Source organism: Cavia porcellus, unplaced genomic scaffold (assembly GCF_034190915.1).
Source record: "Cavia porcellus strain 051 isolate PalLab524CR breed Dunkin Hartley unplaced genomic scaffold, mCavPor4.1 scaffold_8, whole genome shotgun sequence".
In the NCBI taxonomy this organism is placed as follows: Eukaryota; Metazoa; Chordata; class Mammalia; order Rodentia; family Caviidae; genus Cavia; species Cavia porcellus.
The window spans coordinates 6,151,429-6,167,809 of record NW_026947491.1 but is presented as its reverse complement, the minus strand read 5'-3'; the positions used below and the strand labels follow the sequence as shown (position 1 = coordinate 6,167,809).

The 16,381-nt window shown below is 51.9% G+C and overlaps 2 long non-coding RNA genes across 6 annotated transcripts in view; one reads left to right on the top strand and one right to left on the bottom strand.

Moving 5' to 3' along the window:
- Positions 1-9,769: 9,769 nt before the first annotated feature.
- On the bottom strand, positions 9,770-15,304 carry LOC134477221 (uncharacterized). The gene is made up of 2 exons (XR_010049115.1): positions 15,169-15,304; positions 9,770-14,902 (listed from the first exon to the last, which is right to left on the bottom strand). It is a non-coding gene; the product is annotated as an uncharacterized LOC134477221 (long non-coding RNA).
- The window catches only part of LOC101787911 (uncharacterized), a 56,620-nt gene continuing 50,186 nt past the window's right edge, over positions 9,948-16,381 (top strand). For all 5 annotated transcript variants that reach the window (XR_010049113.1, XR_010049112.1, XR_002789722.2 and 2 more), the window contains exons 1-2: positions 9,948-9,962; positions 10,128-10,565. This is a non-coding gene — a long non-coding RNA (uncharacterized LOC101787911). The remainder of the gene's footprint in view (positions 9,963-10,127; positions 10,566-16,381) is intronic.

The window sequence follows — 16,381 nt, the reverse complement described above, 5'->3', positions numbered from 1 at the left end:
CTGTGCGACCGACATCCAGTATCACCCCATCGCTGCTTGAAAGGGAGGCGCAGACGTGTTATTATCTTCAAAGTTCTCTGGACACCTATTATGCTAATCACAAGGCACGAGGGCTCCAGGAGTTTCTCACACGCGAGCTCCTTCCTCCCAGGCCTCCCCTCCTGCTAGGGGGGCACTGAATGCGTCCCCTCTGCCAGCCCTGCTGTGCTGCAGGCCCGCGTGGAGGCCTCCGTGCCCAGGAGCTGCAGGCCAGGGCTGTGCCCTCCTGGGGAAGGAGGGAAAAGAAGGGGAGGAGAGGGGAAGGAGGGAGGTGATCTGCTCCACACCTGTTCTGCATAAAGTGCTGTGCCAGGCCCATGAGCAAAGCAGGGGTCATTTTTCTCTGGTCTTTAAACCATAAAGGAAACTGAGGCTCTGGAGGAGGTCAAATCAGGTCACAAAGCCAATAAGAGACTGAGAGGGATTCTAAACCAAGTTCTGCCTGTGGCAAAGATCCTGCTCTTCCTGCTAACACCAGGTTCTTCTTTCTTTCCTTTCTTTTCTTTCTTTCTTTCTTTCTTTCTTTCTTTCTTTCTTTCTTTCTTTCTTTCTTTCTTTCTTTCTTTCTTTCTTTTCTTTTTTTCTTTCTTTCTTTCTTTCTTTCTTTCTTTCTTTCTTTCTTTCTTTCTTTCTTTCTTTCTTTCTTTCTTTCTTCACTGTGTAACCCAGGCTGGCCTCGAACTTCTAGCAATCTTCCTGCCTCAGCCTCCTGAGTGCTGGGATCACAGGTATGCACCACCAGGCCCAGCTAGAGTAGGTGCTCTATAATCATTTCTCCTCTCTCTCCCTTCTCTCTGTCTCTGTCTCTATCTCTGTCTCTCTCTCTCTCTCATTTTGAGACAGAACCACACTAAATCACCAAGTTACCCAGGCTGGGCTCAGGCTTCACATCCTCCTGTCTCAGACCCCCATAGTGCTGGGATTGGAGACCTTCATCACCACACCTGCTATTGGTTTCCTACTTTTTTCCCTCTGTTTAATTGATTGCACTGCTTCATTGTTTCTTTCTATTGTGGTTCTTGGAATTGTAGTCATTTTTGTATCTTTCTAGAATATATTTCATTACTCTTTGTAGGCTTGGTTTGGTAATCATGAATTTCTTCAGTTGTTCTTTGTCATGGAAGTATCTCCATTAATTTTGAAAGATAGTTTTTCAGGGTACATCAATCTGGGTTGAAAGTTGACGTTTTTTCCCAGGACTAAATACTTCACTCCAAGCTCTTCCCCCACCCCAAGTTCTCCTTGACTTGATGGTTTGTGTGAAGCAATCTGCCATTATTCTGAGGGGCTTCCCTTTATAGGTGATATGGGTTTTTTTTTTCTCCAACAGTTTTTAGTATTCTGTTCTTGTGCTAAATTTCTGGAATTTTTTGTTTTAAATTTATGGAATCCTGATTATTACATGTCAGGGTGTAGATTTATTTTGGTTATGGCTAATTGGAGTTCTATATGACTCCATTATCTGAATGTCAAATTCTTTCCCTGTGCTTGGGAAATTTTCTGCTATTATTTTTGTAAATAGTCTTTTTGTGTCATTTGTGTTGACTCCTGCTTTTTCTTTTTCTTCTTTTGACTCCTTTTTATTGGTCTTATATTGTTTTTCTTTGCACCATCTCGTAGCTTTGAGTTATTTCCTGGTTCCTTGTTATTTTTAAGAGATCTTTCTTTTTGTGATCACTAGCTGCAATCCTGTCTTTACCATCTGCAAGCCTAACTTCAGTTTTGTTCTAGTAATTTTGCCACTTTTCAATGGAATTTTCAATTTCCTGGCTATCTCTCTGAATTTGTTTCATGTATCTTATTCTTTCCTATATTACTCATTCAAAGTTTCCATAATTTTCCTATGCTCCTCTGTTTTTATCTGCATATTCTTTAGATACGCTCGGCAATTCTTTCATTATGGTTGTCATTTCTTTTTTTACTTGAGAGATTATTTCTGATCTAACTTCCTTAACAGCCTCATGGAACTGTTTTCTTACTTTAGTTGCTGTTATTACAGAAATTTCAGGGTGTAACTTCCAGTTTATTCTATATCAGTGTCTCCTGGACTTGTTCTGGGTGGGCGGAATGTCTGAGATTGCATTTTGCTCCTTCATCTTGACATTTTCTACTTCACACATTTTTATTTTGCTTTCTGTGATGATTCTTGTGAATTTTGGTGGTAGGTAGCACTCTAATATCAAGGTCTTGCTAGGAAAGGTGTATCCTTCAGGGCTATCCTCTGTGTGTAGGAGATTCTTGGTTTGTGTGTTTTCTAAGACCCTACCTTCCTAATTAATTGAGAGTAGAATGTTGACTTCTTCTTGGCTCAGGCCTCAGTCTTTCGGTATAGGGCTGTGGTGAGGTTGTTACTCTAGAGTTTCCTAATATTGTTACACAAGGGAGAACAACTGATTACAACAGATATGATGAACTAGCTGCAGTCATACAATTAGCAATAATGACAGCAGGAAGCACAATTTAGAAACTGACACAATGTGCTAACTATTGACTTTGTACTTCGGACCATAGGAGCAAAGCCTATAGTTATATAACAGAACCAATTACATATTAGGGGTTTGTATGCAAAGCATTTCCCTTGTTAGAGTGGATTTACCATGGCTTTGTCTGGACAAGCTGGTTGCCAAGCCCTGGATGCTGCCCATGCTGGCTGCCTGTCCTGTGGTGGAGGAGAATGCCCTGGGTTCCTCCAGGCCAAAGTTTCCAGGATGGCGGAGGGGCAATGGGTAGGGTTTCTCCACTCCTGTATGGCTCACTGAGGTTCTCAGGTTGGTGAAGAGGCCCTCCTTGTATCATCTTGTAGCTGTTGGGTTGATTTTTCATGGTCCTTTGTTATTTTTAAGAAATCATTCTTTGGCCAGGGGTTTAACTCAGCCATGTGAGTGCCTGCTTGGCAAACACGAGGTCATGAGTTTGATCCCCAGCACCAAAAATAAATAAAAAAATTAAAAAAAAAAATCATTCTTCGCTGTGCATGCCTGCAATCCCAGCAGTCAAGAGGCTGAGGCTAGAGGATTGTTGTGAGTTCAAGACCAGCCTGAGGGGCTGGGGATTTAGTTCAGTGGCATAAGCAACTGCCCAACAAAAGTGAGGTTGGGAGTTCAATCCCTGGTACCACCAAAAAAAACCAAAAAACAAAAAACAAAACAAAACAAAACAAAACCCTCAAGACCATCCTGGGCTACAAAGTGAGCATAAGCCTAGCCTGAAAAAGACAAAAAAAAAAAAAGAAATCTTTCTTTTCATGATCGTTAATCCCAATCCTGTCTTCTATATCAGATATTCTATTCTTATGTTGGCTCATTCTGTTGCATATACTTGCAATGTAATTTTTTTGTACTGGGAATCGAACTCAGAACCTCGCACTTGCCAGATAGGCACTGCATCACTGAGTTGAAACAAAGTCCTCCACCTTCACTTCTTTTCAAAATTATAATGGTGATGCTATAATAAAAGTTCAAATTCTCTTACTAAGTTTTTGAAAAGTCCTGCTAAAAATTTGCACATTGTTGGGTTGAATTATTGACCAACTTCCAGGAGAGAGTGGAGAACTGATATTTTAACAATCCCGAGTCTTTCCATCCCTGAATTAGACATATATCTCACCACTTATACTCACTTTAATTTCTCTCAACAGTTTTTAGAACTGTTGTTTGACATATTTGTTAAATTTATCCTTATTTCTCAGGGGGACAGAGACAGACAGACAGACAGACAGACAGACGGCAGACAGACAGAGATTCCTTATGTTCTAGAAGTTGAGCAAAAGAAAATTGGTTAATTAGAGATTACGGCTCCCTAAATCCCAGTGAAGTGAGATTTTACAGTAGTCGGCCCTCACATAAGACCTCTGATTATGTCACTTCCCCTGTCCTGGGGAGGTAATTATGGGATGTGGTCAAAGCCCCGAGGACCATCCACAAAGAGAAACCTCGGGAACAGCCCAGCGGCGCTGTGCTCTTTCTGCGCAGCCATAAAAATGGGGTGATGTGTGATGCAACTGGGGCTAGGCTCGAGCCTCGCGGGGCCAGGCTGGCGTCACGGCCCACTCGCCTTCTGACCACAGTGCTCTCTGGGTGTCAACGTTGGGCGTATGATTCTTTCAAAATGCTTCTTGTTTGTTCACATTTGCAACCCATAACGAATGCACTCATCCTGGGGAGTGGGCGCATGCCTGTGAGTTTGAGACTAGCTTGGGCTACAAAGTAGCTCAAGGCCAGCCTGAACTGCCCAGCAAAACCCTGTTCAAAAAGACAAAAAACAAAACCAAAAATAAAACATAATAACTTGTAAAGGCACCATGTGTGATCTGGGATTCTGAGGGTTGTATTTATGTATTTTGTTTTGTTTTGTTAAAATAGTTCAAATTCCATGTCAGACTTTGACCTATTATTAGCACCTCCTGAAAAAACTTTTGCTTTTAAAACACTGTTTCAAGCTAGCTGTGGTGGCACGCACAGTGACAGCTGGGTCCTTATGGATTGGTGTGGTGACAACACACCCCAGGCACAGGTAACCCAGGCATGGGACATTCTGAAGGATGATGCTCACTGACTTCACAGAGTAACCCAGGCAGAAGGTGGCCCCTGGGAAGGGAGCCCCAAGGCTTCTGAGGGGTTGCTCTCTTCCTTCGTGGCGTAGGGAGCTGGCCCAGCCTGTGCCTGTTCCCTGTCCTTACCCCAGGGTCACGGTGGGGACAAAGGCTGCCCCTGCCTGCTCCTGTAGCAAGGACTCTGTATGTCGTGCCTGTACTGGGCTCCCCACTGCCTGCTTGGCACCTGGGATCCGTATGACACCCACAGGGACAGAAGTGGGTTCACCAGGGAGAAAACCAAGGCAAAGCCCCATGTCCATGCAGAAGAGTGTCAATGACAGCTTTTTTATTGCAAAGTCAGTATGCTCAAGGGGAAACGGGAAATAATGAAAGATTTAGTAGTCCTGCTGTTCATATTATTTCAGGGGGCTGGGATTCTGGGTCCCTGTTACCCTGAGTCTGAGCTTAGCCCTGACCTTGCCTCCCCCAACTGGGTCCTCTTGTGGGTACAGGTGTTAGGGAGTCCATCGGGTGCTGGATCTTTTTCATTTCAGGGTTTTTGTTGCTTTTGCCCTTGTTTGGGCCCCATTGTCTTCAAAGGGTGCAGAGTGATATGAGGTGTGATCGAAAATACAGTGACAGCTGTCACCAAGCGTCACCCATATGAAAGCAAGACTTGTAAAAACACGACACCAGCTCCTCGTCCACCCGATTCACCGGATTTGGTGCCATGTGACTTCTGGCCCTTCCCCAAAGTCACAATGACCAGGAAAGGGAGAGGTTTCGAATCCATTCAGGACATGGAGGTAGTCAGGACAGCGCAGCTAAAGACCCTCAGGAAAGAGCACTGCAGAGCTGCTGCAGGAAGCGGCCAGGACAAAGGGACAAGTATGTGCAAAGCCGGGGAGGATTCCGATGTGATTCACAAGAATGTGTCTTTTACTGTAATTAATTTTTAAAACTTAAACTTACATGGTTATTTTCCATCAAACCCCTTAGACCCCAGCCTCTTACTGGGGAGAGTCCCTTGGCAGGCACAGGAGTCGGTCCTGGGTGCAAAGGTTGCAATGCTGGGTGCCTGGCTCCCAGGCCAGCTCTGTCCCCTCCCTGCCGGACCGTGCTGTGGATGGACCACAGATGTGTGCTCCTGGGAAACCTGGGTGAAACATCCTAATCACTCCAGTGAAGGTAGACTCGTGGGTGATGCTGGCAAAGAGCAGTCCCTGTGCTACCTGAACTCGTATGGCACAGGTCACACAGCCCATCAGTCATCTCTATGTGGGACAGGACAACCCCAGCCTGGCCTCAATGGTATGGCTCCACAAGAGGGGAGAGAACAGGCCGAATTCAGGTACAGCAGACAAGAGCACCTCTGGTGATGGGGGCAACTTATGCAGGGCACCTCATTGTTCAGGCCTGGGAGTTTTATTTGTTTGTTTGTTTGTTTTTGAGACAAAGTCTCTCTATGTAGCCTAGGCTGGCCTCAGACACCCAGCGAATCTCCTGCCTCAGCCTCCCAGTGCCGGGATGACAGGAGTGCGCCGTCACACCAGGCACACAGACACAGTTCTGGATGACTCCAATGCAGACTTGTCACAAGCCTTGCGTGAGTGACTTCATGTCACAGAACCTCCAAATGGTCCCCTGCTCTGAGTTCCAACTGTGGCCACCTTCAAAGGCAGGGACAGACAGTGCTGAACACCAGTGTGAGCCACCACGGATCAAGGGCAGGTGTCCCAAGGAACCTGGGGCAAAGGAAGCTGGTTGGCAGCACGGCGGGTCCTTTCCTTAGAGGGACCTTTGTTGATGCCCACCACTGCTGTCAGCCACCACTCAAGTGGCAGCCAGGGCCTGCAATGTCACTGTGATTTGCCCCCAGGGATCAGGCACGACATGACCTGCAGGCACATACCCAGCTCACATGCAGCCTTACGAACCTTGCTACCTCTCTCTCAGGTTTTTAAAAGGATGGGATGGGATGGGATGTAGAGCTGGGTATGCTGTGTAGGCTGTAATCCCAACTGGCTGGGAGGCTGAGACAAGAGGGTCACAAATTCAAACGCAACCTTGGCAATTAATCGACTGAGCAAGAACTTGTTTCAAAATAAAAAATACAGAAGGGCTGGGGGTGTAGATCAGTGCAAAGGCCCCAGTACTGTACATGAAGAAGGGGCTGGGGAGACCAAACTCTGACAGGAAGACCTCAGGGGACTGCAGGTTGGAATTTAGACCTTCCTGTAGATCTTACTCCAGGCACAATACTGAGGAGTGCCATGTCTTTCAGGGTCACTGAGCCCTGGTCCTGTAAGGCCAAGGTGCCTCTTTCAGTGTGTCTCTGGTCCCCAGCTCAGAGGGGGAGTTGCCTGAGCACTGTCCCTTACCCTAAGGGCAGATCAGGGCACCACTTGGTGGCCTTGCACCTTCATCTCAGGGCTCAAGGTCCATCTCAAGGTTGGGGTGACCAGCACCTGCTCCCCCACTGCCTGTCCAGCTGAGTGAGCTCACCCCACCCTTGCCCAGAGAGGCCACTGGAGAGGGGGTGGGGTGGGGTGGTGGGGGAGAAGTTTTTAACCCTTGAAGGGGCGGTGCGGGTGCTCAGTCAACAGGCGATGGATGGGTGAGTGCGGCAGAAGAGGGTGCCCAACTGGGTGTGGGGGCTCCCACTTGTGATCCCAGCCCTCTGGAAGGCTGGGGCAGGGGGATTGAAAGTTTGGACCTAGTCTGGACAATTTAGTGAGACCTTATCTCAAAACTAAAAAAGAACAATTTTAAAAAGGGCAGGGGACATAGTTCAGTGGGAAGGTCCTGGGTTCAATTCCCAGGATCACAAAAACAAAAGAAAGGTAATATCAAAAATAAAAACACTCCCAGGCCCAGAGCTGTTAGTGCGGCCTTGGGTGGATGAGCAATCACCTGCCCGCACCCTCCCAGCAAGGAGGGTGCCCCCCTTTCCTTCAGGAGGACCTAAGCCTGAGCAAGGACTGCAAGATGGAAGGGGAGCCCGCTGTCATTAAGATGAGAGCCCCAGAAAGCAGTCTGTTTTCATGGGCCACCCTGCGGCTGAGGATGCAGGCTCAGGGAGGAGAATGGGGAGCTGTATGCAAAAAAGGAGCCCCCTTTTCCTGGCCTCCCCCTATCCAGCCTCCCACCTGCTGTAGGAAGAGGACAGATGGAGGCCTAGCGTGGGGACCTGGGGCCACCTGCAACCCCACCAGCCACTCATGGCAGAGCCTCGAAAGGTCTCAGGCCAGTGGAAGGGCCTGTGCATAGGGGAGGGGAGTGAGGGCACCACCCAGCCCAGCCAGTGCGCCCTGTGTCCCTGAGGCCCGGCAGCCTGTGGGCTGGGCTCTGAAGCCCGCGCAGAGCTTGTCAGCCTCCCTGCATTCCCGCCCAGCTGGTTAGAGGCCAGGAGTGAGGCTGCCCCTCAGGCTGGTCCAGCTAGCCCAGCTGGGCATAGATGTGTCCCCACCGCCACCTCCTGAGCAGGACACACAGAGCATCCACCTCTCCAGGGTTGGGTCTGGAGGGGACAGCCTAAGCAGTGTCCCTTCTCCAGAGCACATGGACTTTGTCAAGGGGTGAGAGCGAGGCCACCTGCTTCCTGCAGGGGACATCAGAGCTCCGAGTGGTGCTCTGACTCAGGAGCATCGGGGACTACCAATGCTGTCTTCAACCAACAGTAGCTGTTTGTATCCTCAGAGCCCAGAACTGGGAGATTCAAGACCAAGGTGCAGGCAGGGCTGGGTCCCTCAGGGACTCTGGCTCATCTTGCCTGGTATGGCCTGGGCTTCTGGCATCTTCAGTGTCCCTGGGCTTGGGGCTCAAGAAGTCAGTCTCTACCTGTTCTGCATGACCTCTCTGGGGGCTTCAGCTTTTGCATGACAGCTCTTTCTCCTCATGGTGGTGAATACCTGTCATCCTAGCACTCAGAAGGCTGAGGCAGGAGGATCACTCTGAGCTCAAGGCCAGCCTGGGCTACATAATGGGTTCAAGGGCAGGCTGAACTATATAGTGAGACCCTGCTCAAGACAAAAAGACAAAAAACCCATGATTGTACGGGATCAGGACTCACATCATGACCTCACTTAAGTGGATTATATCTGTAGAGACTCTGTTTCCAAATCAGGCCCTATTCACAAGAGGCTGAGGGGAGTTAGCCTCTTTTGGAGGGGACAAAAGTCAGCCCACAACAGGGGAGACACCGGGCTTTGGTAAGATGGGTCCAGAGCCAGAAACTCTGAGTCTCAGGTGTGAAACTTCTTTCAAGTCCTAAATCTTATTTATTTACTTATTTATCTATTTATTCTTGAAATAGGGTCAGGCTGGCCTCGAACTCACCACAATCCTCCTGCCTCAGTCTCTTGAGTGCTGGGATGGCAGGTGTGAGCTACCATCCCCAGCCATTTCTGAGTTTTATCAAAGGAATTTATACCCTGGTTTGGAAGATAGAAGCCAACGCTGGGTCCCATGAAGCCCACTGAGGCACGAGGATTTCCCCCGAGACTTATAGATGATAGTGATTGGCTGAAATCACACCCTCTGAGCTACAGGGACTGGACCTGAATTGTGTTTTCCTAGCTTGTGGATCAGGTTTGTCTACTGTAAGCAATGACATGGGAAGATGGCGGGGTGGGGGTAGTGGCACATACATCATACCTCTCACATCCCCAACTCTGAAGAAGAAAGATGGTTGTCTGCTGTGAACATCTGTTAGGTGAATTCTCAAACATAGATACAGATGGCTGGAAGATAGGGCTGTAGGATTTTCAGCCAAGTAAAAGGAAACCGACCAGGCCAAGTTCCCAGGCTGCACACCCAGTACCCAAGTCAGATATGCCAGGGAGAGGGATGGGGTGGGGTGTAGTCATGGTCCTGCCTCTGAGAATGACAAGGAAACCACTGTGGTTGCTTAGCTAGGCTTTCTCTTCTGTTGTGCAAGCATCACTGTCACAAATTAAAACAGCTTTGATGTCCCTGGGCCGTGTCATTTTAGGGGACAACTGTCATTTCCATGGTCTGACAGTGACTGTCACCAGGCGTTGCATGATCGCGTTTGTTGGTTCTGCCTGTAATTTTAGGGTTACTTTCTTTTCATTTTTCCGGGGTCTCACTATATAATGCAAGCTGACCTTGAATGCATGGTGATCCTCCTGTCTGTCTCCAAAGTGCTGGGATTATAGGCATGTGTCACCACTCTGGCTTTTGAAAGCAGCTTCATTTTATTTTTGTCTGAGACAAGGTCTCACTAATGCAGTTCCGGCTGGCCTTGAACTCACTCTGTAACCCAGGCTGGCCTTGAACACGCAGTGATCCTCCTGCCTCAGCCTTCCAAGTGCTGGAATTACGGGCGTGCAGTACCATGCCCAGAAGAGGTTATTTCAATGGTCGTGTAAGTGGCTTTTTTTTTTTCTTTACAGAGAGTGTTTTGCAGCCCACATTATGGACATCTCCAGTGAAAGTATTAATGTTAAATAAATAGGGAGGCGGCCCATTGCCCTATCCCTCCACCGCTCCTGGTGCCAGCACTCACTGGCACCTACTCTGTCACCAGCAGATGTGTCAGTCACCACGTGGCGTCACCTCTACCCTAACAAGCTCGAGCACGGAGAGCCAACAACCGGAGCAAGAGGCATCCCAGAGCCTTAAACGAAGGATGGAGAACCAGGCTGTAGGAAGGCGCTGTAGGTGTGCGGGTAAGGTGTCTGTTCTGCGCATGTGCAGCAGAGCAGATGCCGCCCACCTGCCACGCCCACACCAAGCCACGCCCATCGCCTCGGTCTTCCGGCGACCACTTCCAGGCATCCACCTCCTTTAGGTGGGCGAAGCCGAGACTCCTGTTGCGGACGGGGAGCCTGCTTGGTGGCCGCCCTTCAAGGGATTGAATCGCGCCCGAGACTCAGGAATGTCACACCCACCGAGACGCCTCCTCTGCCGAGGGAAGGCCAGCTGGGCCCTCTGTTTTTGCTCCCTAGCCAGGCGCTGAACCAGGACTGTGAGTGCCCCCACCCCCCGCTGCCCCCCAGGATTTTCAGGAGGAGGGAGGCGACCAGGGTGACTCCGCGTTAGGTGGATGGGTGGGTCCCTCGCCTCGGGTTTCAGTTCCCCCTCGTCTCAGGGGAGGGGACATCAGTCGCAGTTCTGAGCTCCCTTGTGCAATGCTGGCCCAGGACAATGCGATCCTCCTTGTAATCACCAGGCAGGTATTGCTTGTTTTCTCTTCCAGAGAGGTTGAGTAACTTGCTCGATGCCACACAGCCTGGAAGTAGAGATGCCCCTGGGCTCTGCCTGGGAGGGCTTGGTGTCTGGGAGACCTACCACCTGGGACTGTAGACTGTGCCACTTCACCTAGTCCCGTAGTCCCTGGAAGCCCTGGGGCACTGGGGTCAGAGGTTATAGAGCAGCAGGGCACAGGGGTGTGGCCCTTAAAGAACCCCAACACATCTACAGAGCTGAGGCTAGTCAGGGAAGACAAGGTGGGCACCAGAAGGGCATCTGTGACCGGGGCCCACGGGGACCCTAGGTAGAGGAGAGGCCAGGAAGACAGCAGGGACCCATGCCCAAGGGCTCAAGATGTCACCCACTTCCCAGCGGATGTGTCTGTCACCTGGCACTTCCTTGGGGAGCTCCAAGCCGAGGGGGGCATCAGGGAGGCTCTGTATGGATCTGCCAGTTGCCAAGCAGCACAGGGTGCACTTGTCCCAGGTCCATGGAAGTCGACCCCAGACTTGGCGACCCTAAGGCCCAAGATCAAGAGCAGGACCCCAGCAGGCCTGTCTATCTGTCCGATGCAGAAAGCTGTATGTCCACATGGCTGGAGGTAGAAGGTGAGCCAGTCAGGCAATAAAGAAGCCTCTTTTCAAACATTTTTTTTCTGTAATAGAGATTGAATGTGGAGTCTTTGCACTCAGCTACAGCCCCAGCCCTTTTCCTTTTCTTTCTTTGACACAGATTCTTGTTGAATCACTAAATCGCCCAGGCGAGGCTGGAACTTGCAATCCTCCTGCTTCAGCCTTCCAGAGAGCTGGGATCACGGGGGTGCACCATCACATTCTTCTATACAGGCCTTCATCCCATCAGTAACAGAGGAGGCCTCTTAGCCTGATTCCCTTTAAAGGGCTCCCTCTTAACAGCACCCAAGCAGCACCCTCCCCCCCAAATTCAGAGGGGCCCCATTTGAATCCCAACAGGGCTGCTGGAGTTGGCAGGTGAACCCCAAATCCCTGTGCTGGGAACTGAATTTCCTACGTGAGGGTACCGAGGGTTGAAGAAGTGATTGGAGCTGGGGTTCCGCCCTTAAGAGGGATCGATGCTAGCACTGGGGGGTGGGGGGGCTTCCTTGCAGAACTGGCTGCTGATAACGGACAAGTTCGGCCCCTTTCTCTTGCACTTGCACATTCTGCTGCCCTCGCACACGGGACAGTGGAGCTGGAAGCCCTCACCAGAGGTGGACACCTCAATCTCGGGCTCCCAGCCTTAGGAATCAAGCCACCTCTACCCTTTTATCACTTGCACAGGGTCAGGTATCTGGTTAGAGGACCATAGGTGCGCTAAGACAGTGGTCCATCCCATTTTGTCTTTATTTATTTTTGAGAGAGGGTCTTGCTGTGTAGTGTAGGCTGGCCTTCAACTCAGTGTGTAGCCCAGGCTGGCCTCAGACTCCCAAGTGCTGGGATTACAGGCCCCACCATGCCTGGTTTAATTCACTATTGTATCCCAGGCTGGGTTCAAATTCACAGTGATTCTCTTGCCTCAGCCTCCCAAGTGCTAGGATGACAGGCAGGCTTGGTCTGCTTAGTCTTCATCTGTTTAGGCTGCTTTAACGAGATACCATAAATGGGGTGTCCGTAAACATTAGCAGCTTTTTCTTGGAGTGCAGGCGGGTCAAGGTGGCAACACTTTTGGTGTCAGCTGTGGCCTCTCTTCTTGGTTCTAAAGACCTCACCTTCATTGCATCAAGGATTATGGTTTAACATGATCGGATCAAGGATTAGGGTTCAACATAAGAACTTGGGGCACACTGGGGGCTGAGCTCAGAGGGTGGGGTATGGCCAGCTGAGGCCATTTTGGGGTGTTGGGGTGAGTATCCCAAGATCTGGCCAACACATGCAACTTTTTGTCTCTCCAGCAGTGGGGACCCCGCTACTGGCCCCCTTGTCCTGCTCTTCTCTATCCCAATTCCGTAAGGAGCCTGTCCCTTAGCCTAGAAGGCAATTGCAGGGGTCTCGGGGAGCTGCTTCACAGTACCCCCCTCCAGACCAGACCCTAGGGACCAAGGTTGCTCTGATTCTGCAGCTTGGGGTGCAGTTAGGATGAGGAAGTGTAGTGCAGGGAGATGATGTCTCTAGCCTGGCCCTCGGGTGACCATCACATTTCCTCTGGAAGTTCAGAAGGTGGCCTAGTAACCTGATTCCCAGGGTTTTCACAGCTGGACACTGAGTGTGTGGGTGTCGGAGTGGCTGCCTGGGTCCAGCACAAGTCAGCTGTCCCTGCCAGGTACTGTATGAGCCCTGGGCCTGGGTCAGCCCACTCTTACAGCCAGGTGTGTGCCCAGGACTTCCGGCTGGGTGTCTACACTGACGGCACAGCTGTGCATCACCATACCTGGTGTAAACGCTCCTTCCTCCATGAGAAATTAAGGCCACATCATTTCCTGGCTTCAAAGGACCTCAGAGAGACGTGTGCCTAAGTCCCCTGGCTAGGGGGAACCAGCAGCAGCATCTTGGGGACAGAGAGTCCTTCCCCTGATGGCCAGCACCCTGCACTCTCCAGGCCCCATCTTGTTCTTAGTGGGGAACACCCAGCTGTCTGAACCGCTGTCCCTTGGTGCCCTGGCTCAGCCCCAAGTCCCACCTGGAGTGGGTGTCAGATGGGTACGGGCTGCTGCATGTCGCCAAGAGCTCTCTGGGATGCGTGGCTGCATGATCAGCTGGCCTGGATACACTGGAAGGACAAGGAGGTCCAGTTAGCCCAGGAAAACAGGAGAGAAGGACCCTGAGACTGGACAGGGAGCCCCAGGAACCCCTATTGCTCTGAGTCCTGAGTAGCAACCTGCAAGAGTCAGAAGCAATGGACCTCACACACAGTGCACCCCTCGTGCAGGGGTCTTGGGGAGCTGCTTCACAGGGGTCCTGAGCACCGTCCTTGGGTCTGCCCTTCCCAGCACTGAAAGGGGACACAGGAACCACACTGGATCCCCAGGATGGCCTCTTGGCACCAGGTAGCCAGTACAGCACTGGGCTCTGGCCCCACCCTGCCCCGAGGTGGAAGCTGGGTCACTGTGCAGGGCTGTTTGGGCTCCAAAGAGCCATGCTGTGCCCTGCCTTGGAGGTGTTGACGGTGTGGCTGAGAAATCTAGGTCAGCAGTGGGCAAGGCCCTGCAGGTGGCAGCTGTGCCAGCAGAGCTGGGGATAGAGAAGCCACCTGATGACACATCCCACTTCCGGGCCCTCCCAGAGCCCTAGGCCCCAAGGCAGCTTGTGGGGGAGTCAGAGCTTAGGAGTCCTGGGCTGTGGCTGTGTGACTCTGGGTTGTCACCTGCTCCTCAGCTCCTCCACCTTTGACTTCAGGCAAGGTGGGGGATCCAGACATCAGCTTCTTGGTCAAAGCTGCCCGCTCCCGCTTCCCACAGCCTCCCATGCCTTGAGCCCTCTGAGGGCCTCTATCTTCGGTGGGAACCCCCCAAAAGCCATAATGTGTACATTTAGCAGGGCTCAGCAAAGGAGGGGATGGGGCTGTGTTTGCTGAGTTCAGGAATAAACGAAAGAGGATGCCCTTGCCCATTTCCCTCACCTTTGCTAGATTAGACCCAGATCCTTTGGGATCACTGCCAGGGGCAAGGCTGACAGCCAGGTGTGGTGACGCACATCTGTCATCTCAGCAACACTCAGGAGGCTGAGGCAGGAGGAGTGCCTTGAGTTCAAAGCCAGCGTGGCCTACACAGTGAGTTCAAGGTTAGGCTGAACTAACTACATACCGAGACCCTGTCCCAAGAAAGAAAAAAAGAAGGTGCCAGGGATTTAGCTCAGTGGCTCATGTGCTTGCCTGGTAAATGTGAGGTCCCTGGTACAAAAAAACAAACCGAGACTGAAGGGGCATCTCACCCTCAGCTGATGCTACCTGCACCCCAGCTCTGGGAGTCTCGCATTTGCTGCAGTTCCCTGGGCGACCGAGCTGGGCGTCCTGCCTGCAGCCTCATCTTGCCTGGTCACTGCGGGCCCTAAGCCCCTGGGCCGGAAGTCAGCGACCACCCAGAGCCACGGAGCTGCACCCGGACGCCGTCGGCCAGGCCAAGGGACCTGATTTTGCCCAGGCTGCAAGGCCAGCTCCTCCCTGGGAACAGAAAGGGGAGAGCGAGAGGGTCACCAGGCCGGGTGTCGTCATCTCATTTCAAAGAGGGGATGACCGCAGGTCAGAGGGCAGCCCTTCCATAGCCTCGCCGTCAGGACAGAACCCAGGTCCCACCCGGAGCGCAGAGAGCACTGGAGGCCGCCGGAGCAGCGTAGAGACTGCCCCCAAAGCCCTGCCCCTGCCCCTACCCGTCACCCTCCGCACCTGGCCCCTCCCTGCCCGGAAGCCAGGGACCAGCTGGGACCCACCTGGGCCGGCTTCCCGCGGCCGCCGCTCCCGCTGCTGTGTTCGCCTGTCCTCTGCCGGCAAGGTGTGGAAGCGCAGGGCAATCTCCGCCCACTGCTCTCCTCGCTGCTTGAAAGCTGGGCACGGGCGCGCGGACTGGTAACTAAAACATGTCCCGGCCTCTTACTTCGGTAAGTTCACCCTTCTAACGCCTGGAAGGCCGGGTTCAAGTGCAGAAGTCAGCTCCTGCACCGCAATTGGTAAGGCGGGGGAGCCTGTCTGCGCCCCCTCCCCGCACCATGCGTGAGGACGCAGGCAGGCGTGGACACGGGTGTGTGCACACGCCACACTGCATGCATACGCTAGTGCACACGCGTGTCCAAAATACTCCGCTGCACACATACACCTGTTCATACATGTGTGCCGTCCTGTACCCTCACAGTGGCCTAGGGACACGCACGCTGGGAAGAGCAGTGGGGGACCCGGAAGTGGGGTCGGGCGCGTGCCGGTAATTCCAGCACTGGGAGGCTGAGGCAGGAAGACTGCCAAGAGTTTGAGACCCACTCGGGCTGCACAGTGAGTTCGAGACAGCCTGCACTACATAGTGATACCTTGTATCAAAAAAAAAAAAAAAAAAAAAAAAAAGAAAAAGAAAAAGAAAAAGACGCATTCTGCTTTCAGCGACGCTGAGGTGAGCGGCTTCTATCGCTGTCAGGGCTCAGATTGCGAGGCTCTGGCGGGTCCGCTGCACTCAGCCTCAGTGGCTGCAGGCCTCAGTCTCCACAGTGTGAAATCTTCCAGCCTGGAGTGGCGAGGACGGCTTTCCTGGGCTTAGATCTTTCATTCCTTTCCACGGGGACCTGCAGCTTCCCGCACTAAGGTCTCACCCTTCTTTCCTGAGCGCTTTTGTATCTGTCCTCTCCTTTGGGTATCAAAGGCCCCATGAAAGTGGCCTGCGCCACTACGAACCATGTTCCGCAGAGCCAAAGCTCTGGGGTTCATCGGGGTTTGAAACCTCAGCCCCTAAGTGGCAGTGCTGGGAGCTGAACCCTCGCCCCTCCCCAACCCCCACCTTGGCCCCCGAACTCCTTCCCTCTGCTGGGCTCTGTCTCGGAAGCTCAGGCCCTCAGCAGACACCGTGGAGGGTGAGGGTGACCGTGACGCCTGTGTGGCAGGCGCTGCAGAAAGTTCACCTGCCCCCCTACCCTCAGAGCCCCCCAGAGGAGCCTTGTTGAC